The sequence below is a fragment of the Mobula birostris genome, chromosome 13, assembly GCF_030028105.1.
Source record: "Mobula birostris isolate sMobBir1 chromosome 13, sMobBir1.hap1, whole genome shotgun sequence".
NCBI classification, from domain to species: domain Eukaryota; kingdom Metazoa; phylum Chordata; class Chondrichthyes; order Myliobatiformes; family Myliobatidae; genus Mobula; species Mobula birostris.
In genome coordinates this window covers 49,280,896-49,304,276 of record NC_092382.1, presented here as the reverse complement: position 1 = coordinate 49,304,276, position 23,381 = coordinate 49,280,896, and the positions used below count along the sequence as shown (strand labels likewise).

At 45.4% G+C, this 23,381-nt stretch overlaps 1 protein-coding gene across 1 annotated transcript in view; it reads right to left on the bottom strand.

The window, feature by feature from the left end:
• LOC140206820 (uncharacterized) overlaps nucleotides 1–23,381 on the bottom strand; it is a 107,051-nt gene that overhangs the window by 55,472 nt on the left and 28,198 nt on the right. The gene's annotated exons all lie outside the window — the stretch shown is intronic.

Below are 23,381 nucleotides of genomic sequence, written 5' to 3'. Positions count from 1 at the left end.
TGCATCCAGCTGCAGCTTGTAACCCTGCACTTTAAGGAGTTGGAACTTGAGATGGATGAATTCCGGATCATCCGGGAGTTGGAGGGGTTGATAGATATAACATGAAGAGAGGTGAGTTACACCCAAGGTGCAGGACACAGGAAACTGGGTGAGAGTCAGGAAGGGGAATGAGGTTAAATAGCCATCGCAGAGTACTCTTGATGCTATCCTGCATAACAACAGGTGGGCCACTTTAGAAACTGCTCGGGGTCGGGAAATTACCTGGCAGAGGAAAGTCAAAGCGGTGACAAGGGATTTGTTAGTTCAGGAATTTAAACTAGCAGAGGTCTAATATTCTAGTGGTAAGTTTGGCTTGTGCGAGTGTGGGGAGTCGGGGGTGTTGGTTAAACACAGTTGGAAAGAAACTGTTCCCAAATCTGGCCGTACGAGTCTTCAAGCTCCTGAACCTTCTCCTGGAGGGAAGAGGGACGAAAAGTGTGTTGGCTGGGTGGGTCGTGTCCTTGATTATCCTGGCAGCACTGCTCCGACAGTGTGCGGTGTAAAGTGAGTCCAAGGACGGAAGATTGGTTTGTGTGATGTGCTGCGCCGTGTTCACGATCTTCTGCAGCTTCTTTCGGTCCTATGGATGTTATGTTGACTTGTAGAAGACATTGGTGAGGCCTAATTTGGAGTCTTGTTTGCAGTTGTGGTCACCTACCTACAGGAAAGATGTAAAAGAGGTTGAAAGAGTTCAGAAAAAATTCACAAGGATGTTGCCAGGTCTGGAGGACTTGGGTTATTGGGAAAGATTGAACAGATCAGGACTTTATTGCTTGGAATGTGGAAGATTGAGAGGAGATTTGATTGTGACAGAGGTGCATAGATAGGGTAAATGCAAGCTGGCTTTCTCCACTGGGATTGGGTGGGCTACAACCAGAGGCCATGGGTCAAGGGTGAAAGCTGAAAGGGTAGGGGAACATGAGGGGAAACGTCTTCACACAGACCGTCATGCAGGTGTGGAATGAGCAGCCAGCACGCCCGGTGTCTGCAAGCTCAAGTTGAACATTTCAGAGGTTTGTACAGGTACCTGGATGGTAGGGGTATGGCAGTAGAAAGTTTAAGTAGCTCGGCACCAACCAGGTGGGCCAAAGGGCCTGTTTCTGTATTGTATTATTCTATGACTGTGACAAGAACCTGAAATAATACAAAAACTCACTTTAAGTCCTTTTACCAGCTGTGCGGACCAACCATTCATCTCAGCAGGAATTGTTTATATGGTGTTAAAACTGTGGCAGTTAATAATACATAAAAGAAAAGTTAATAATACATAAAAGAAAATTCCAGCTGCATGTTAACAAAGGCTATTTGTGTGAGAGTGTTTCAGTTACTGTGGGGCCAGGCACCCATGCAGCTCAGTGGGAACAGGGAATAATATCAATGGAGAGAGTCAAGCTGAGCCAGGTCACAGATTGGGGAGGGTAGAAACATAGAAAAAAAGCTACCCCACAACACGGGCTCTCTGGCCCACAAAGCTGTGCCGAATATGTCCATACCTGAGAAATTACCTCTAATTTTCTGAGCTCCATATACCTGTCCAGGGGTCTCTTAAAAGGCCCTATTGTATCCACCTCTGCCACCGTTGCCAGCAGCCCATTCCACACACTCAGCACTCTCTGCGTAACAAAACTTACCCCTCACATCTCTTCTGAACCCATTCTCATAGAGACAGGAAGAACATCAGAGAATTTGATGGTCATTCCAGATACCATCACTGTGCGCAGTTAGAAGATGATTTCTTGCTCTAACTTGGGTTGAACTTCACTGTAACAGCGTGATGCCAGATCACACCTTGACAGCTCAAGTGATCTCATCTGAAATGTTGTCCTGCACCCATTGATGGATTTTGTAAATCTTTTTACAGGTTAAAAATGACAGGGAATTTGTCTACGGGAATCTTGAACACAACACGCTAGTTTTGCTGTCTCTGTCCAGATATTTAAGAAGTGGAGCAAGGGATTCACTCGATCATCTGACTGACTGGCATGCTCGTCATTTTACACAGGGAGGAACCCATTCACCTGCTCAGACAGTGGGAATGGATTCAGTCAGTAATCTCAACTGAAGGTACATCAGCAAGTTCACACTGTGCAACTCCATTCCCTGTTAGTGTTTGCTCTTTTGTTTGCCCTCTCTTTGGCTTTTATGTTGGCTTTGGCTTCTCATTTCAGCCAGGGTTGTGTCCTCCTGCCTTTCCAATGCTTCCATTTCTTTGGGATGTATCGATCACTCAGCTCCGGAATTGCTCCCAGAAACTCCAGCCATTGCTGCTCAGTTGTCACTCCGACCTTTTCCTTTCCAAACAAGTTTGGCCAGCTTCTCCGTCATGGAAACATGGAGAAGTTCAGTTCTGAAACAGGCTATTTGGCCCATCTAGTCAATGCCAAAAAAACATTTAAGCTGTCCAATGCAACCACCTGCACTGGGACCATTGCCCTCCGTACCCCTACCATCCAGGCTTCCATCCAAACCTCTTCGAAATGGTGAAACCGAGCTCATATTCACCACTTGTGCTGGCATTTCATTCCACACGCTCACGACCATTTCAGTAAAGAGATTTTCAAAATGTTCCCGTTAAATTTTCACCCATAGCCTCCGGTTGTCATCCCACCCAACCTCAGTGGAAAGAGCTGCTTGCATTTACCCTATCTATACCCTTATAATTTTGTATACTTCGAACAAATCTTCAATATATAATTTCCTTGTTTATGTTTAGAGCCTTTTTTAGGGGTATAGGATGATGAGGGGCATTGATTGTGTGGATAGCCAGAGGTTTTCTGCCAGGGCTGAAATGGCTAACACAAGGGGGCAGAGTTTTAAGGTATTTGGAAATAGATACTGAGGGGATGTCAGGGGTAAGTTTTTTACACAGCGAGTGGTGGGTGCGTGGAATGCACTGCCAGCTATTTGTGTGAGAGTGTTTCAGTTACTGTGGGGCCAGGCACCCATGCAGCTCAGTGGGAAGAGGGAATAATACCAATGGAGAGAGTCAGACTGAGCAGGTCACAGATTGGAGATGGCAGAAATTCCCCATTCTTATTGAGACAGGAAGAGCATCAGAGAGTTTGATGGTCATTCCAGATACCAGCACTGTGACCAGTGAGAAGATGATTTCTCTCTCCAGCTTGGGTTGAACTTCACAGTAACAGTGTGATGCCAGATCACACCTTGACAACTCAATTCATCTCTTCTGAAACGTTGTCGTACACCCATTGATGGATTTTGTAAATATTTTTACAGGTTAAACACGACAAGGAATTTGTCTGCAGCAATCTTGAGCACAACACGCCAGTTTTGCTGTCTCTGTCCAGATACTTAAGAAGAGGAGCAAGGGATTCACTCTATCATCCTTCCTGCTCAGACTGTGGGGAGGGATTCACTCGATCATCTGACTGACTGGCACGCCTGTCATTTTACACAGGGGAGAGGCCATTCATCTGCTCAGACTGTGGGAATGGATTCAGTCGGTCATCTCAACTGAAGGTACATTAGCAAGTTCACACTGGGACGAGGCCCTTCACCTGTTCTGTGTGTGAGAAGGGATTCAGTCGGTCTTCCCACCTGTGGACACACCAGTCAGTTCACACTGGGCAGATGTTGGTAATCTGCTGAATTTGTGGGGAAGGATTCACTAGGTCATCTGACCTAATGGCTCACCAGCGAGTTCACACTGGAGAGCAGCTGTTCACCTGCTCAGACTGTGGGAAGGGATTCACTCGGTCATCCGCCCTACTGAGACACCAGTCAGTTCACACCAGGGAGCGGCCGTTCACCTGCCCGGACTGTGGGAAGGGATTTACTTGCTCATCTAAACTGAAGCTACATCAGAGAGTTCACACTGGAGAGAGGCCATTCACCTGCTCAGTGTGTGGGAAGGGGTTCACTTGGTAATCCAACCTAAAGGCACACCAGCGAGTTCACACAGGGGAGCTGCCGTTCACCTGCTTGGACTGTGGGAAGGGATTCACTTACTCATCTCATCTGAAGGGACATCAGCGAGTTCACACTGAGGAGAGGCCGTTCACCTGCTCAGACTGTGGGAAGGGATTTAGTCGGTCATCCCACCTACTTGTACACAAGTCAGTTCACACTGGGGAGAGGCCGTTCACCTGCTCAGTGTGTGGGAAGGGATTCACTCAGTCATCTCAACTGAAGGGACACCAGTCAGTTCACACTGGGGAGAGGCCATTCACCTGCTCAGAATGTGGGAAGGGATTCACTCGGTCATTCCACCTACTGAGACACCAGCGACTTCACACTGGGGAGAGGCCGTTCACCTGTTCAGACATTGGGAAGAGATTCTCTCAGCCAAATCAACCAAATGTGCATGACTGAGTTCACCCTGGGGAGAGGCCGTTCCCCTGCTGTGAATGTGGGAAAGGATTCACTCAGTCATCTAACCTTATGTAACTCTCGCTTCAGCTAGCAGCTTAATATAGGGGGTGATAGCCCCCCTGCCCGGCCAAACTTAAGAAATCTCGTTTGGGTGGATGCTGCGTGATGTGTCCCCTGTTACAAATCAGTACCCGGAAATAATAAACAGTACACAATATATGATTAAACGATTGAGCTTTATAATTCTTACTTTGACTGAGGCTGAGGAACTGGTGTTGGGGGCAGGGTTTCAGATTTCAGGATCATTGGGATCTCTTCTGGAGCAGGTGGGACCTGTACAAGAGAGATGGGTTATACCTGAACTATAAGGGGACCAATATCGTTTCAGGGAGGTTTGTTAGTACTATTGGGGAGGCTTTAAACTAGATTTGCAGGGGGATGGGAACCAGAGTGCCAGAGCTGACAGTGTGGCTGCGGTGAAAATAAATGATGTTGAAAGTTTAAGCAAATCCGCTGATAGAAAGGTTGTGAGTGGTTGTAAAAATCTTCTGAGGTGCATACATTTCAATGCTAGGAGTATTGCGGGGAAGGCGGATGAGTTGAGGGCGTGGGTTGAAACGTGGAATTATGATGTTATAGCAATTAGTGAAACTTGGCTACAGGAGGGGCAGGACTGGCAGCTTAATATTCCAGTGTTCCGATGTTTCAGATGTGATCGAGGCAGAGGAATGAAAGGTGGGGGAGTAGCATTGCTTGTTAGGGAAAATATTACAGCAGTGCTCAGGCAGGACTGAGGATTAGAGGGCTTGTCTACTGAGTCCTTCTGGGTGGAGCTGAGAAACAGGAAAGGTATGGCCACATTAGTGGGATTGTATTACAGCCCACCCAATAGTCAACGAGACTTGGAAGAGCAAATCTACAGAGAGATAGCAGGCAACTGCAGGAAACATAAAGTTGTGGTGGTAGGGGATTTTAATTTTCCATACATTGATTGGGACTCCCATACTGTTAGGTGTCTAGACGGTTTAGAGTTTGTAAAATGTGTTCAGGAAAGTTTACTAAATCAGTATATGGAGGCACCAACTGGAGGGGGTGCAATATTGGATCTCCTGTTAGGAAACGAGTTAGGACAAGTGACGGAAGTCTGTGTAGGGGAGCACTTTGGTTCCAGTGATCATAACACTATTAGTTTCAACTTGATCATGGACAAGGATAGATCTGGTCCCAGGGTTGAGGTTCTGAACTGGAAGAGGGGCAAATTTGAAGAAATGAGAAAGGATCTAAAGAGCGTGGATTGGGACAGGTTGTTCTCTGGCAAAGGTGTGATCGGTAGGTGGGAAGCCTTCAAAGGAGAAAGTTTTGAGAGTGCAGAGTTTGTATGTTCCTGTCAGGATTAAAGGCAAAGTGAATAGGAATAAGGAACCTTGGTTCTCAAGGGATATTGGAGCTCTGATAAAGAAGAAGAGAGAGTTGTATGACATGTATAGGAAACAGGGAGCAAATAAGGTGCTAGAGGAGTATAAAAAGTGCGAAAAAAAACTTAAGAAAGAAATCAGGAGGGCTAAAAGAAGACATGAGGTTGCCTTGGCAGTCAAGGTGAAGGATAATCCAAAGAGCTTTTACAGGTATATTAAGAGTGAAAGGATTGTAAGGGATGAAATTGGTCCTCTTGAAGATCAGAGTGGTCGGCTATGTGTGAAGCCAAAAGAAATGGGAGAGATCTTAAATGGTTTTTTTGCGTCTGTATTTACTAAGGAAACTGGCATGAAGTCTATGGAATTAAGGGAAACAAGTAGTGAGATCATGGAAACTGTACAGATTGAAAAGGAGGAGGTGCTTGCTATCTTGAGGCAAATTAGAGTGGATAAATCCCCAGAACCTGACAGGGTATTCCCTCAGATCTTGAAGGAGACTAGTGTTGAAATTGCAGGGGCCCTGGCAGATATATTTAAAATGTCGGTATCTACGGGTGAGGTGCTGGAGGATTGGAGGATGGCTCATGTTGTTCCGTTGTTTAAAAAAGGATCTAAAAGTAATCTGGAAAATTATAGGCCGGTAAGTTTGACGTCGGTAGTAGGTAAGTTATTGGAAGGAGTACTAAAAGATAGGATCTACAAGTATTTGGATACACAGGGACATAATATGGAGAGTCAACATGGCTTTGTGCGTGGTAGGTCATGTTTAACCAATCTGTTTTTCGAGGAGGTTACCAGGAAAGTGGATGAAGGGAAGGCAGTGGATATTGTCAACATGGACTTCAGTAAGGCCTTTGGCGAGGTCCCACATGGGAGGTTAGTTAGGAAAATTCAGTCGCTAGGTATACATGGAGAGGTGGTAAATTAGATTAAACATTGGCTCAATGGAAGAAGTCGAAGAGTGGTAGTAGAGGAATGCTCTCTGAGTGGAGGCCTGTGACTAGTGGTGTGCCACAGGGATCAGTGCTGGGTTCATTGTTATTTGTCATCTACATCAATGATCTGGATGATAATGTGGTAAATTGGTCCGGGTGCAGGTCAGTGGGACTAGGCAGAAAAATGGTTCAGCAGAGCCAAGAAGGGCCAAAAGGCCTGATTCTGTGTGGTAGTGTTCTATGGTTCTATATGGTTAGTGAAGTAAACAAAAAGAAAAGGGCCCACTCTCTCCATTCGCATCTTCTCATTTCTCCCCAACAAAAGAACACGAAAATCCCTCTTCCAGACTCACAAGAAAGAACATTTCTCTCACTGGATGACCCCGCACTCCAAAACCCTGTTATCTCCGGTCACAACCTAAACATTGCTGCTACAGAGAAACCATTACCTCAGCAGTGAAACACTGCACAGAGGCCGTTACATTAGCAGTGGAACCTTACAGTGTGTTACACTTGTGACACACTGCCGGGTTCACACTGGGGAGAAAGTTTGATTAAGCTGCTTGCTGGATATTTGTCCATCACCGTGCTGAATGCAATTTCGAGAGTGACTGTCGGTGCTGAACTCTGCAATTATTGCTGCTGCTCACCACACCCAGTTCTGCACCCTGGTCACTGGGCATGGGAGGAGTTTCTTCTGCTGCACATTCACCTTTAATGGGACTGGAGTTTAATATTCTGGATCTGAGACAAATAAATCAGTTCTATTTTAAACTCTGTCTCCAGTACTTAGTGAATTTATAACGCACCTAGTGTACAGTAGAGAGTCAACTCAGGCCGGCTGGACCCTGCCAGTGATTCAGTTCCACAACAGTCCTTTGAAATCCTGCCCTGTTGTTCATCTCTCGCTCTCCCTGTGGTGATGGGTTCCAAACAGTCACCACTCTGTGGGTGAAGAGGTTTTGCTTGAATTCTCTGCAGACTGAAGTCGTCGAGCTGACTGCAGTTCTGTCTGAGATGTTCTTCGCCCCTCTAATCTCTGGGCTGAGGAAGAATGACATTGGTAGTTAACCTCCTTATTCAGGGCTCATTTCCACATTATGGGTCACTTTCCCTGCTTGTATAGGGTTGTTAGAAAACACCACTGTCCTCTAAAGACTGAAAGCAGAATGGGAAACTATCAGTTGGATGTTCAACGGAGCAGAGTCAGAAACCAGAGGCGGGTCTGCACAGGGCAGAGTTTGGGGCTCTGGACGATGGTCAGGGTAAGAATGTATGATGAGGAGAAGGGAATCAGCAGCGGCGTGTGGTAACGAATGACAGAGTAGCAACATTTGGAAGCTGATTGACAGGGAATATAATTCGGTTGTCTGACTGATGACACAAACAATGCCCGTGGTGAGGTGCTCCACTTCGAGGAACATGTGTGTGTTGGGAATAGTTTTATCTATTGAGGGAGTTGTTCCTGCTTGTTTATCCTGTGATATTATATCCAGATGGTTATTTGAGATTGTCCTGTCTGTAATAATTTATTGATTATCATATGAAATGTGAGATTCTGTCCCGAACTGGATCAGGTTTGAATTTATGGTGCCTTAATGAAGTTATGGTGGTCATTCATGAGTTTGTATTTTAAAGCAAGATTTTGGTGACTGATATTTGCCATTTCATTGTGCCTTCATAAGTAATCAGATTGATTCAAACTGCTGGATCCTGGAATGTGTTGGATTGTGTCTGGTTTCTCGGCATTTGCTGGATTTATTGCCTTGTTTGTTTGTATTGTATGTATTTTTGATTTTTTTTTTCCTTTGTTTAAACACCTTGTCCTGTATTTCTGCAAGGAACCCCTCTGTTTCTGGGAAGAGGTCTCCAACTCTCAGTCAGGTGCTCCATGCTTCCTTGTCACCATCTCGTCTGCTCAGATCATTGGGATGTCTCCCATGGAGGGTCGTACTCGTTCCACTGGTTAATGTTTTCTTCCATAGTGATGATTCATTTTTCTGAGTTGTCCTCTCATTGAAGTTTTCTGGTCTGTATTTCTTATCACGATTGCATATACACACCTGGAGTGCTGAATCCTGTTGATTTTTGATGAAAATATATACTTAGATGTTTTACCTGACTGTTGTGTGATTTTTTTTTCATGTGTGTTATTTCTTTCCTCCTTCTGTCCAAGGTAGTGTTAATCTAAGTGGGTTTGAGTGTAAATAGTCTTTTCTAAAGTTGTCATTTCAGTTCTTATTGATCTTTGTAAATTTTACTGATTGAAGTGGGAGCAAGATATTTTCATTAAAAAAGTCAATGTTGGTACTGATGAAAGTATTTACTGCCTTTGTTGTATTTGTTAACTATTGAACTGTTTGGCAGGTTTTTTAAGCCTTGAACTAAATTTTGTCAAAGGTTTTCCCTATTTCACACTACTTTCTATTTTCTTTGCTTGTTGATATTCCAGATACGTGGCTATCAAGAGTCCCGATGAAGGGTCTTGGCCCAAAATGTTGATTCCCATCCATAGATGCTGCCTGACATGCTGAGCTCCTCCTGCACTGTGTATAGTTCTCTAAATTTCCAGCATCTGCAGGTCCTCTTGTTTCCCAGATACTTGTATGTTTCTTGAAAGAACAAGCTAAGAACAAGCTGGTAGTGGGGTTGTGTGGCCCTGTTAGTAAAATATTAAATAAAATCATTAGAAAGAGGTGGCATAGGGTTGGAAGGTGTCGAATCTGTGGGTAGAATTAAGGGATAGCAAATGTTAAAAAAAATAAATCCCTTATGGGAATTGTCGAGAGACCTCCAAACAGTGGTGAGTATGTGGTCGACAAATTACAATGGGGGATAGGAAATGCACGCCGAAAGGGCAATGCACAGGGGATATACAAGGATGTTGCCTGGATTGGGGAGCACTGCTTATGAGAATAGGTTGAGTGAACTCAGCCTTTTCTCCTTGGAGTGAGGGAGGATGAAAGGTGATCTGATAGACGTGTATAAGATGAGGAGAGGCACTGATCATGTTGACAGACAGGTTTTTTTTTCCCAGGGTGAAATGGCTAACACGAGCCGGCACTGTTTTAAGGTGCGTGGATGTAGGTACAGAGGAGATATCGGGTGAATTTTTTACGCAGAGAGCAGTAAGTGAGTGGAATGGGCTGCCAGTGGCGGTGTTGAGGTGGAAACGATGAGGTCTTTTAGGAGTCTCCTGGATAGGTACATGGAGCTTGGAAAAATAGAGGAGTATGGATAAGCCTAGGTAGTTCTATGGTAAGGACATGTTCAGCACAGCCTTGTGGGCCGAAGGGCCTGTACTGTGTTGTAGGTTTTCTATGTCTCTAAGGTGCTGCACGTGAGGTTGCTTAACAAGATCACAGCTCATGGATTTACAGGAAAGATGCTTGTATGGATGGAAGATTGGCTGACTGACAAGGGAGAAAGAGTCAGAATAATGTGGAGAATTCCGTTATGCTGTCGGTAACTAATGGTGTTCCGTGGGGGTCAGTATTGAGACTGCATCTTTTAATGTTAAATCGATACCTTGGTGACAAACTTTGCAGTTGATACAAAGATAGGTATGGGATAGGTAGTTTGGAGCAAAGCGGGAGTCTGCAGAAGGACTTTGATAGGTTTGGAGAACAGACAACGAAGTATCAGATGAAATACAGTGTCTGCAAGTGTACGGTCACGTACAATTGGTAGAAAGAATAAGGGTGTAGAAAAAAAATTAAATGGGAGAAAATTCAAAAATCAGAGGCGTATGGGTACTTGTGAGTGCTTGAGCAGGAGGCCCTAAACATTTGCTTGCAGATTGAGTTGATTAAGGATAACAACTGTAACGTTAGCATATAAGAGCAAGGATGTGACACTGTAGCTTTATAACTCATTGGTCAGATCGCTCTTGCTGTATTGTGAGCAGTTTAACTGAGGAAAAAATGTGCTCGTATTGGAGCGGGTCGGGAGAAGGTTCACCAGAATGATTCCAGGAATGAAAGGGTTAACGTGTGAGGAGCGTTGAACAGCTTTGACCCTGTACTCGCTGGTCCAGAAGAAAGAGAGGGGATCTCATTGAAACCTATTGAATACTGAAAGGCCTGGACAGAGTGGCTATTAAGAAGATGCACGCTACACTGTGTCAGCCTGGGAGCAGAGGCCACGGCCTCAACATACAGGGCATCCACTGAGAGCAGAGATGAGGAGCAATTCCTGTAGTCAGGGAGCGGTAAATCTGTGGAATTCATTGCCACGGACTGAGTAGATGCCAAGTCATTGAATGTATTTTAAATGATGTTGAAAGATTATGGGGAGAAGGCAGGAGAATGGGGTTGAGAGAGAGAATCAACTGGACACGAAGGAATGATGGAGCAGACTCGATTGGCTGAGCAGCCTCTGTTTCATGTCTCATGGCTCAAGGCCTGAAGAAGAAGCCAGTGAGGTTGCATTAGTGTTTGTTAGGGTATCAGCACCTGGATTATTGTATTCAGTTTTGGTCATTCTGTAGGGGAGAGGACATCAAGCTGGAATGAGTGCAGAGGAGATTTACGAGAATGGTGCCGGTACTCGAGGGACTGAGGTCTGGAGAGAGGCTGGGCAGGTTGGGACTTCACACCTTGAAGTGCAGGAGATTGAGGCTGACATGATGCAGGTGTTCCAAACCATGAATGTACAGTGTTATGAACCCCTAAGGTTATGTTTTGCTGTGGACTGTCACTTTAAGGAACAACAGAGAACTGAGACTAACTTTTGGATTTCTGTTGAGAGAGAGAGAGGGGCGGAACTGCCTTTAGCTCGTGTTTACACTTTTACAAGGACACCGACTATTGCTGTCAGCTTGTGGGTTGCCATGGAAAGAGAAAGAGAGAGAGAGGTGGAGTTATTTGATGGACATTTGATGTTATGGTTTCTCTGCAGCGTGTTTACTTTCTACAAGAACAGTTACGGACACAGAGAAGCGCGTGCTCAGAGTCAAGATGGATTTGGTCAATGGAAGACACCAGTGAGTCGGTCAGCAGCCCAAAAGGGCTGAGTTGAGATGGATCCTGGTATTGATGAATGACTCACAAGTTTTCTGCAACTAGAACAAGTTTGCAGGAAGAGAAGAGAGGAGAGGAAGGTTTGAAACAGAAGAAACCGAGTGACAAAGAGGTCACTGTTTGGACTCTCTCCTCTGTAGCCCGTAAGGGGTGAGTTTGAGTTCCATTTGAATACGAAGGTGTGATTGTCACGTAGTTAATCCACAAGAGAGGATTCTCTGGTGAGGGGGAAACCTTTGTGAATACCACTTGTGTGTTACCCTTGTCTGGGTGTGGTAGTTCACTGAAGAAAGACACCCCTGTGGCAAATCACCGTTGGAGTTATTTCGTATGTCGTGGAGCTGGATAAGTGGCTATCACATTGTGTGTTTGGGGTAACCTTGTGGAATCTACTGGTGTGTCTACCCTTGGCTGGGTGGTGGTTCCCTTGAAGAGGGTTCCCTTTGTGATAAGCTACTGTTGAAGATAATCCATACGCCGATTTGGTTTGAGTATCCTGTGGCCACCACTTTGGGATGACCCGTAGCTGAATTTGAGTGTGGTACCGCTTGTGTTGAAAGGATATTTGTTGAAGATCACTGTCGGTGATACTTCATGTGTGGAGTGGAACAACTTCGGAGATGAAACCTACTACTATTGTTATCTTGTATTGCTGTCATGGAATCTGTGGAATTTCGACAGAATTGCCTTCTCACAGCATTCACCTTTTGGACTACAAACACCTTGCATTAATTAACGTGAGCATTGAACTGAACAATCCATCGTAAGACTGTGTCCCTCACCACCTAAACTTGAAGAAGTTTGGGTTCTGTATTTACACACCTGTATATGCATAAGTTCTGCTAACCTGTTTGATTTCTCTGGTTATATATTACTGTTTTGTGCAGTTACTCATAAAAATAGAAATAGTTAACAGCAAAACCAGACTCCAGGTGTGTTCCATTTCGGCTGGTTCTTTAATCCGTTACAGGGTATGTAACAACAGAAATGGGGAATGTGCGCAGTCCTTTCCCCTCCTTTGTGGAATCAACAACCTGACGGCACTGGTTTAAGGTGAGAGAGGATTGATTTAATAGGGATCCCAGGGGAAAACTATGAATCCACTCTCCCTTCCAGTTCATTGTTTAACTAACACGATGAGTTCACTCTCAGGTTGGAGGAACAACACATATTACATCCGGGTAGTTTACAACCCAATGGCATGAACACATATATCTTTAACCCTTCAATACTGTTCCTATTCTATACCTTCACAGTACGGTCTGGGTCAATTTTGACCTGGCCCAAGAATCCCCTCATAACAAGTGTCTAGACCAAAGTTTTAACCACAGATCTATTCAGAATGCTAAAACAGCCTATCTGACATTAATAAATGGGTGATTAATCCTTAATTAATGTTTCAGAGAGCAGGGAGAGTATTTTTTTAGGTTTTACACCACTCGTTCATGGAGAAAAAACATCTACTATCACACAATATCATGTCCTATTTTACCCTTGACATGCAGACATAACAGCCATAATGATTTAAATATATTTTATTGAAACTGAAAATGGCAAGAACATTCTGGAACCGTGGGGTTTATTATATAACCATTTATAACCATTACAACCATCAAACACTGTCCACAGAGTTAGGATGCGAGTGTGCGGGTAGTGGGCAAAATATCCCTCTGGTGTTTGTACATCTCGTACTGGAGATGAGTATCACTTCACCCTGCCACTTTGTTTTTGGCCCAGATTGTCATCATCTTGGTCCCCGACTTGCCTTTCTTGGGATCTCGCTCCTCGTTAACCTCCATTTTGAAGTTTGCTAAAATGGTGGAGTTATTGCTTATGGATAATGTTTTGGGGGTGGTGGGCTTTATAGGAACTGAGTGCTGTAATCTGGGGGTTGTGCAGTAGCTTATTGAGGGGTGCTGTGGGCAGGGACAGGCCCGGAGGTAGAGTTAGGTAATGGGGGTGGAGGATTCACAGCGAAGGGGGGTGGGGTGGGGTGGCAATTGGCATTGCTGGGGGTGGGGTTTCTGGAGGACCTTGCAGTAGGGGGGAGGGCTGAAACAGGAACTGAACTGCTGGTGATATTGGGTGAATTTGGCCCCTTGGTGGGTTGAGGTCTTGGGTTTATGGGGGTGTGTAGGAGGGTTGGAGATGTTAGGTTTAGGGGCAGGACAAAGGGCTGTTATGTAAGCCCTTTTATGGGATGTGGCTTGGATTATTTGGAGCACTGTCCAGTTTAGTTCGGGTGCACGGTCAGTTGGAAGTTAGGATTAGGGTGAAGGGTAGGGTTGGGAATGTTTGTGAGGTGAACTTGGCTCCCTGGTGGGGAGAAGGCACAGGTTTATGGGGGTGTGTAGGGGGGTTGGAAGTGTTAGACTCAGGTGTATGGCTGGGTGGTGGGGCCACGGGACCTTGCGGTGGTGGGAGGAGTTGAAAGAGCACCCAAACCAATGGTGAAGTGGGGTAAACCTGGCCTCCCGGTAGAGAGAGGGCTCAGGTCGATGGGGGTGTGTAGGATGGGTGAAGTTGTTATGTTTAGGGCTATGGCTGAGGAATGTGGATGCAGGCCTCCCCATGGGGTGGGGGGAAGAAAGGGGCATGGGTCCCAGTGTTAAGTAAGCCCCTTTGTGGGGGTGTGGCCAGGGTTAACTGGGATGTTGTCCGGTTTAGTTAGGGTGTGTGGTCCTTTGGATGTTAGGATTAGGTTGGGGGGGGTGGGTAGGGTCGAGAGATGTCCGCTGGGTGGCGGGAGGTAGAATTAGTGGTGTGGGGTGAGTTAGGCACCCTGGCGAGAAGAGGACTTGTGTTTATGGGGGTTTGAAGATGTTAGGTTTCAGGGCAGGGCCATGTGATGGGTACGCATTCTTCCCCATGGGGGGAAGCTGGGAGGTTAGAGTGAGTGCTGAGTCTGGATCAAACTGGTCGTTACGAGTCTATCCTTCCTAGTGGTTGTCCCTTGTAGAGTTATAATTTCTACCTTTATCTCTCTCTATTCTGTTTAGATGTTACTATTTGGGGAGTTAGGTTCTGTTCTGAGGCCTAGTTGTTAGGCTCTATTTCCAAAATAAGACATACTTTTCCTATTTAATGGACACCTGTCTTAATTTTGTTTCTGGGTGGGTGACTGAAGGGAATCATCCTCTTCCTCCCTACTCTGGTTTTCTCAATAATTTTCTTAATTATTGGGTGTAGTTTTGGCCCTCCAGTGGGTATATTTTATTTTGCTGGCCGAGCTTTTTAGGCCTCGTTTGGGCCATTTGGGAAATATGTCTGTAGTTTTTCAATCCATATCCTCTTTTTCTTCGGAGCTTTGACCAGTTTATGTGAGTTTCCAGGCCCAGGATTGCCAAGGAGTACATTCCGTGCTTCAGGAAGTGCCTACTAACTGGTCTGTTTTGGTTTCCTGTTGTGATATTACGGAGGTGCCCTGTGAGTCTGGTTCTCAAGCTGTTGCCTGTCTCCCCTATGTGTATAATATGGCATTGTTGACACTGGATTGCATATACTGCATTCTTTCGTTCACAAGTTATCCTCTGCTCTATTGCAGCCCACTTTCCTGTAGCTCTGTTGTGTATGCTTTTTGAAATTCGCAGGTATGTGCATACTCTGCAGTTTCCCACCTCACAGTTTGGTGCTGCTCGTAATTTGGTTCTGACTAGTATGTCTTTCAAGTTTCTACCCCTTTTGAAGGCTGAAACTATAGTGTATTTTCCCAGTGGGACAATAATGAATAACTAACGAATCCCCTATCGCCCCTTTGACTTCCCTCTGCCAGGAAATCCCCCTCAACAGTTTCTAAAGTGGTCTACCTGTTGTTGAGTCCTGACGAAGGGTCTCGGCCTGAAACGTCGACTGCACCTCTTCCTAGAGATGCTGCCTGGCCTTTTGCGTTCACCAGCAACTTTGATGTGTGTTGCTTGAATTTCCAGTATCTGCAGAATTCCTGTTGTCTACCTGTTGTTGTGTGGGATAGCAACAAGAGTACTCTGCGATGGCTATTTAACCTCATTCCTCTTCCTCTCACCCAGTTTCCTGTGTCCTGCACCTTGGGTGTAACTCACCTCTCTTCATGTCATATCCATCACCCCCTCCAACTCCTGGATAATCTGGAATTCATCCATTTCAAGTTCCAACTCCTTGAGTGCAGGGTTACAAGCTGCAGCTGGATGCACATCTTGTAGGTGAGGGCGTCAGGGACACTGGAGGTCTCCCCACCTTCCCACCAATGTCCCCTCTAATTTGTAATGACTAGTGTGCACATAAATCTTGTACTGTACATCCTTTTACAGAGTGACAAAATGTGCACTGTGAATTTTATGTAGAGAGGTATTCATTTTAATTGCTAGCAAACACTGTCAATAAGAACTTTGATCTCCTCTGGGTTTGATCAAGTTCATCTGCACTCTCACACAACCTCTGTAGCAGGCCTGTAATGGATAATGGAGGATTTTCTCGCCAGAGCTTTTTCACACCATCCATATGTGATTTACTTGCCAAATGACACTTAAAAAAGTCAGATTTCCAAGTGACACTTAAAAAAGTCAGATTTCCAAATATCACTCCACTTCTGCTCACTTGCAAATTCTCCAGCAACTTTTGCATCACCACATTACACACGGGTAAGACCAGTTTCTATATTGTATATAAATATTTCCCCTGAACCCTCCCCCAGGTGATTGACGGTGGTGAAGTCAGTGATGGCAATGCCAATGAATATGAAGGGAAGGGCAGTAGTCTGTCTCATTGGAATCCGGCACATTTGTGATGTGAAAGCTACTTGTTGCCCAGGACAAAGGTGTTTGATATCATTATGTACCCAGAGAGAATGGGTCAAAACATGTTCCCACGGGTAGAAAGGTCCAAAACAAGAGGAGGTAGAACAAGCAACACACACAAAATGCTGGAGGAACTCAGCAGGCCAGGCAGCATCTATGGAAAAAAGTACTAATGCTGAGTTCCTCCAGCATTTTGTGTGTGTTGCTTGGATTTCCAGCATCTGCAGATTTTCTCTTGTTTGCAATTGTGGTGATATGATGTGTAAGAACATGATTGGGGAGAGTTCTGAACTTGTGCAGGAATGATAGAATGATCGTGAACGTGGCTTTGTAAAAGCGTGGTGCTTGTGAAATAAAAGTTCTATTTCTTTCAGAATATGGTTCTTTATTAATAACCCAGGATACGTACTGTATTAATATAAAGAACACAACATGGTCTCAGAAACAAGAGGAATTCTGCAGATGCTGGAAATTCAAGCAACACACATAAAAGTTGCTGGTGAACGCAGCAGGCCAGGCAGCATCTCTAGGAAGAGGTGCAGTCGGCATTTCAGGCCGAGACCCTTCGTCAGGACTAACTGAAGGAAGAATGAGTAAGGAATTTGAAAGTTGGAGGGGGAGATCCAAAATGATAGGAGAAGACAGGAGGGGGAGGGATAGAGCCAAGAGCTGGACAGGTGATAGGCAAAAGGGATATGAGAGGATCATGGGACAGGAGGTCCGGGAAGAAAGACGGGGGGGGGGGGAAGGACCCAGAGGATGGGCAAGAGGTATATTCAGAGGGACAGAGGGAGAAAAAGGAGAGTGAGAGAAAGAATGTGTGCATAAAAATAAGTAACAGATGGGGTATGAGGGGGAGGTGGGGCATCCCTTACTCTTCCTTCAGTTAGTCCTGACGAAGGGTCTCGGCCTGAAACGTCGACTGCACCTCTTCCTAGAGATGCTGCCTGGCCTGCTGCGTTCACCAGCAATTTTTATATTATGGTGTCAGAAGTCGCTCTTGAAGAATAATACATTTCCTAACATGGGAGAATCGAAGATAAAAAAAGAGTTTGGACTGTTTTGGTGTTTGCTAACAGTTTTACAAATGGAAGGTTGCAGCCCCCACCAACACTTCAATTGTCTGGGAACGTAGCTAACAACTGGAGAAGATTTAAACAATGTTTTGAACTGTTTTTATCGGCGATCGAAGCGGATAAAAAACAGGAAAAAACAAAAGCTGCCCTTCTACTCCATGTAATAGGCGATGATGCAACTGATGTATATAATCATTTTATTTTTGAAAATGGAGACAATTTAAAGTTAAATTGAAGCATTTTGTATACTGAAGCGTAATGTGACGTATGAGCGGTATAAACTTTTTACATGTAAACATATTGATCAATATGTTCCTGAGTTGAGGCACCGGGGTAAAACATGTGAGTTTGGAGAACTGACAGACTCTCTCATTAAAGACAGAATTGTTTGTGGCATTCTGGATAATGGTCTGAGAGAAAGACTGTTAAGAGAACAAGACATAGACTAGGAAAAAGCCTTGGTGCTCTGCAAAGCTTCCGAAACCGTGATGTCACATGCTAAAGAACTTTTCATTGAGAGCTCCAGCATAGACGCAGTGAGGAACCGTGAACAAATTAGAAAAAATAATAAAAGGACAACAAAACCGACAGAGAGCAAGATGTCATATGAGAGAAAAAAGCTATGTGCTCGCTGTGGGCAGCGGCATAGGCCAAAACAGTGTCCAGCATCCGGGAAAATGTGCAACAGCTGCAGTAAGAGTAATCATTTTTCACACTGTTGCAGAAGTAGAAAGAAATTAAAACAAGTAAATGCAGTGCTTGAAAATGAACTTCAGTTTTATATAGATGTGCTTTGTGAAAACAATCAAAGTAAAAATGACTGGACTATTCCATTGCAAGTGAACCAAAACAATATTCTGTTTAAACTTGATACTGGAGCATAAGTAAATGTTCTTGCAGAATCTGAGTTTAATGCATGAAAGCCAAGACCAAAGTTACATAAGACAAATATAAAAGTGACTGGGTATTCAAGTGCCACAAAAGTATCACACAAAAATATTGTGCACACGCTTCATTTATGGTGGTGCCAAAGAATGTACAGTCAATACTGGGGTTTATTTGCCAGTGAGAGACTGAATTTGGTGAAAAGAGAATTAGTCGTGGACAGTGGCACAGAGTCAGAATACAGTGACTTGATGAAAGAGTATGAGGACTTGTTCAAAGGGCTTATTTGTCTTCCAGGAGAGCACACAATTAAAATTGACAACACAGAGCCACCCGTAGTACATCCATGTAGAAGGGTACCTTTTGCATTACATCATCAACTGAAACAGAGGTTGACAGAATGGAACGGCTCGGAGTCATAACAAATATTGATGAACTGACTAAAAGGGTCAATTTGCTTGTCATGGTTGATAAGAAAAATAGAAAACTGAGGATTTGCTTAGACCAGAGAGACTTGAATTGGACCTTTGAAAGAGAGCATTTCAAATTGCCTACTCGTGAAGAAATTATGTCACAGCTTGCTAATGCAAAGTACTTTAGTAAATTAGATGCATCCTCTGGATTCTGGCAACTTAAACGAGATGAACTGAGTTCAAAGTTGTGTACCTTTAACACTCCTGTTGCCAGATACCATTTTCTTCGGCTTCCATTTGGAATAGCATCAGCTCCTGAAATGTACCATAAAACCATTCACATGTTATATGAGCACATTGAGGGTGTAGTTTAGTTGGCCATTTGGTTACTAATTTATTCAATCCAGCACAATATTTTGGCCTGTCCCTGTGCTGTACTGTCTATGTTCTGTAATATTGTGCAGTCTGCAATGTGTCAATGTGATTTTCAGTTCAGTGTCTTGTTTTAACATACCAACCTCCAGAACGTCTTTCAGCATTGTGTCCAACTTTGCCAACCCATTCCTCATTTCCACAAAGGATTCCCACATCACTCCCTGGGACTGGGAGCCTTTCCCCATCACCAGACAGAGGAAGAGCGGGGAACCCTCTGTCGGGGTTCCCTTCTCTGTGAGTTCTGTGATTTCCTGTGAACAGTGAACGTGTTGAATGACAGACTGAGTGAAAGAGAATGGAGATGACAATATCTGCTCAGTGATGGGATGTCCCAGTGACTTTGAGCACAGGAACAGTCACTGGGCAGCCTCTTCACCCACACTGTAAATTTCCAGGCTCAGTCATTAGCAGCAAAGCACTGACTGGAAATTGCAAATTACAATATTATTGAAGTCACAGAGCCCAGCAGCACTGAAACAGGCCCTTCGGCCCATCTAGTCAATGCTGACCTGTTTCTGTTTTCACTGCCCAGTTCCAACTACCTGCACCATAGCCTCCATACACCTCCCATCCATGTCGTCACCCTAATTTCTCTTTAGTGTCTAAATAGAACCCACATCCACAACTTCTGCTGGCATTCTCACCTAACTCTCATTCCACACTCTCACCAAACTCTGAGTGAAGAATTCCCCTTCAGATTCCCCTCAAATATTTCAGCTTTCACCCTGAACTTATGTCCAAAGTGGGGGTAAGAGGGAAGATGGGGTGGAGATGGAAGGCAGTAAGGAAGGGGAGAGGCTGATTGGGGACAAGGAAACGGAGGGCAGTGTTTATACGTGCTGTTTTTCGAAAACATAGTAGTTTGAACTTACTTGCTGCAAACTTACTATCCATTGTACATTCTCAATCAAATTACTGATTACAGATGACAAGTAACACGAAGAGCAGAGTGAGCTGCTTTAATGACTATCATCCAGTGGCTCTCACACCTCTGGTGATGAGATGTTGAAGGGTTGGTCATGGTGAGAATGAACTCCTCCCTCACCACGATAGGTCCATGGCAGATGTGATCACAATGGCTCTCCACACGGCCTTAGATCACCTGGACAATACAAACACCAAACGAGTTCTGCTAAACAACTGATAATTGTACCTTCACCAACTGCTCACATGAGACTTCTGTCTCTACCCGTGACACAGGAAATCACATTACTGTCACTCTCCTGATACCGTGTGTGACCAGCTCACCTCCGGGTCTCCTCCCTCACAGAAAAATACGATTACGATTCAGATCCTTCTTCAGGACTGAGAAGGAACGGGGGAAATATCTGAATAAAAACGGAGCGGTGAGGAAAAGGCTCGCTCGAAGGTGATAGTTGAAGCCAGGTCGGTGGGAAACCTCAAGAGCAGGAGGGGAAAATATCTAATAGCAGAGGAGATTAGAGAATAGGAGAAAGGGATGGAGGGGTGGACCCAGGGAGAAGTGAAAAGCAGGTCAGAGGTATGAAAGGTCAGAGGAAGTAAATTGTGAATTGCTGCCTCAGCTGGAAAGACTGTTTGGACAAGGGAGAGAGTTCAGCCTTGCCGCCCTTTCACTGTGACACTCCCGAACTCCGCATCAAATTCATACACACGAATCTGGGTGAACTTTAATGACCAATAAATATAATTCCTCTCTTTGATCACTGTCTGAATGATTCCCTGACTCTGAGAGGAAGGGGTGTCTATGGTCCACATTGTCAGGGTGTTGAGTTTACCAGGAGACAGAGACTGCAGGGACGGGAGGTTTTCTGGTCACTAATACACTGTGTGTGGACCCCGCTGGCAATTCTGGTGTTGTGACCCGAATTGAGACAAACACCACGCTGCCCACTCCACCAACAACACGGCACAGCCGGACACATAACAGGGACTTTACATCTCACAACACTGGATTCAGTGATGAAACCCGTGATTAATGTTGTTTCCCACTGAAATCATAAGAAACGTCCATTAAAGTGTTTTTAAATACAAGCGCCCCCCACAGGTGACGTCACACCCCCCAAGTGACTGACGTCACACATGGGTCCCCCACACCGGGATCTGCTCCCACGTCTGTGGTGTCTTACGTCACCAACGCGCTAGAGAGCTCGAGCTTGGTCGGTTTAACGGCAGGGCTACTAATCACGTGACCAGCCTCTTCCCTCTCCCCCACCGCTGTCAACAGAGGATTCTGAAGCCGCGCTATTCCCATTGGTGCGAAGCGATGTCAATCACTGGTTACACCCAGTCGCGGAGGCGGACCGCCCAAGAGGGCGTTACCCCCGCTGACCCCGTCGCCCGCAGCTCCGAAATCCTTAAAGCAAATCCCAAAGTAAATGTCCGCTTTCTGATTTATTTCCATTTCCCTCCGAGGGAAGTTGGAGCGTTTGTGAAGCGTCTCCTGCGGCCGGAGTCTGATGTATCGCTGAGAGGTAGGAGGAGACCGCTCGGCCCGTCGGTTTGATGCCGGTTCCCCGGGGAGGGAGAGGATGAAGACGGTGAGAGAGGGGGCGGACAGGATGTTTGTCCCGGTGGGGACAGGAGGGGCTCATCTGTGGAAATGTCTGAGCCCACGGTGGTGGCGATTCACCACATTGGGGGGCAAACACCGGCAGACTGTTGCCCTGCAAGCGGGGCCAATGGTCCGGGCAAAGTGGGGATGGGAGTGGTGTTGGGGGCCCGGGTCTTATTGAATGACAGGACGGTGTAGAGGGGCCGAGTGGCCTTATCCTGTTCCTGGTGTCTGTGTGTTCAAACACAAGGAATAACCAGACCCTTCCCGGGCCTGCAGGATGTCCCAGTCGGTGTTGTAGGGACCGGTGCTCGGAGCCCAGTTGTTCCCAGACTGTGTCAACTATTTGGCTGAGAGACCATATCCAACATTTCCAAATCTGATACTGACACGAAATGTGTGTTCATAGAAACATAGAAAACCTACAGCACAATTCAGACCCTTCAGCCCACAAAGCTGTGTCGAACGTGTCCTTACCTTAAAATTACCTAGAGTTACCCATAGCCCTCTATCTCTCTAAGCTCCATGTACCTGTCTAAAAGTCTCTTAAAAGACCCTATCGTATCCGCCTCCTCCACCATTGCTGGCAGCCCATTCCACACACTCACCACTCTCTGAGTAAAAAACTTTCCCCTGACAATCTCCTCTGTCCCTACTCCCCAGCACCTTAAACCTGTGTCCTCTTGTGATAGCAATTTCAGCCCTCGGAAAAGCCTCTGACAATCCACACGATCAATGCTTCTCATCATCTTGTACACCTCTATCAGGTCACCTCTCATCCTCCAGCTTGAACTCCATCTGTCACTTCACAGCCAAGTTTTGCATCCTATCAAAGTCCCGCTGTAACCTCTCCTCCGTCACTCCAAGGAGAAAAGGCCAAGTTCACTCAACCTATTCTCATAGAGCATGCTCCCCAATCCAGGCAACATCTTTGTAAATCTCCTCTGCACCCTTTCTATGGTTTCCACATCCTTCCTGTTGTCAGGCAACCAGAACTGAGCACAGTACTCCAAGTGGGGTCTGACCGGGGTCCTATATAGCTGCAACATTACCTCTCGGCTCCTAAATTCAATTCTGCGATTGATGAAGGCCAATGCACCATATGCCCTTTTAACCACAGAGTTAACGTGTGTAGCAGCTTTGAGTGTCCTATAGACTCGGACCCCAAGGTCGCTCTGATCCTCGACACTGCCAAGAGTCTTGCCATTAATACTATATTCTGCTATCATATTTGACCTACCAAAATGAGCCACTTCACACTTATCTGGGGTTAACTCCATATGCCACTTCTCAGCCCGGTTTTGCATCCTATCAATGTCCAGATGTAACCTCTGACAGCCCTCCACACTATTCACAACACCCCCAACCTTTTTTGTCATAAGCAAATTTACTAACTTCCTCATCCAGGTCATTTATAAGAAGAGTAGGGGTCCCAGAACAGATCCCTGAGGCACACCACTGGTCACCGACCTCCATGCAGAATATGACCCATCTACAACCACTCTTTGCCTTCTGTGGGAAAGCC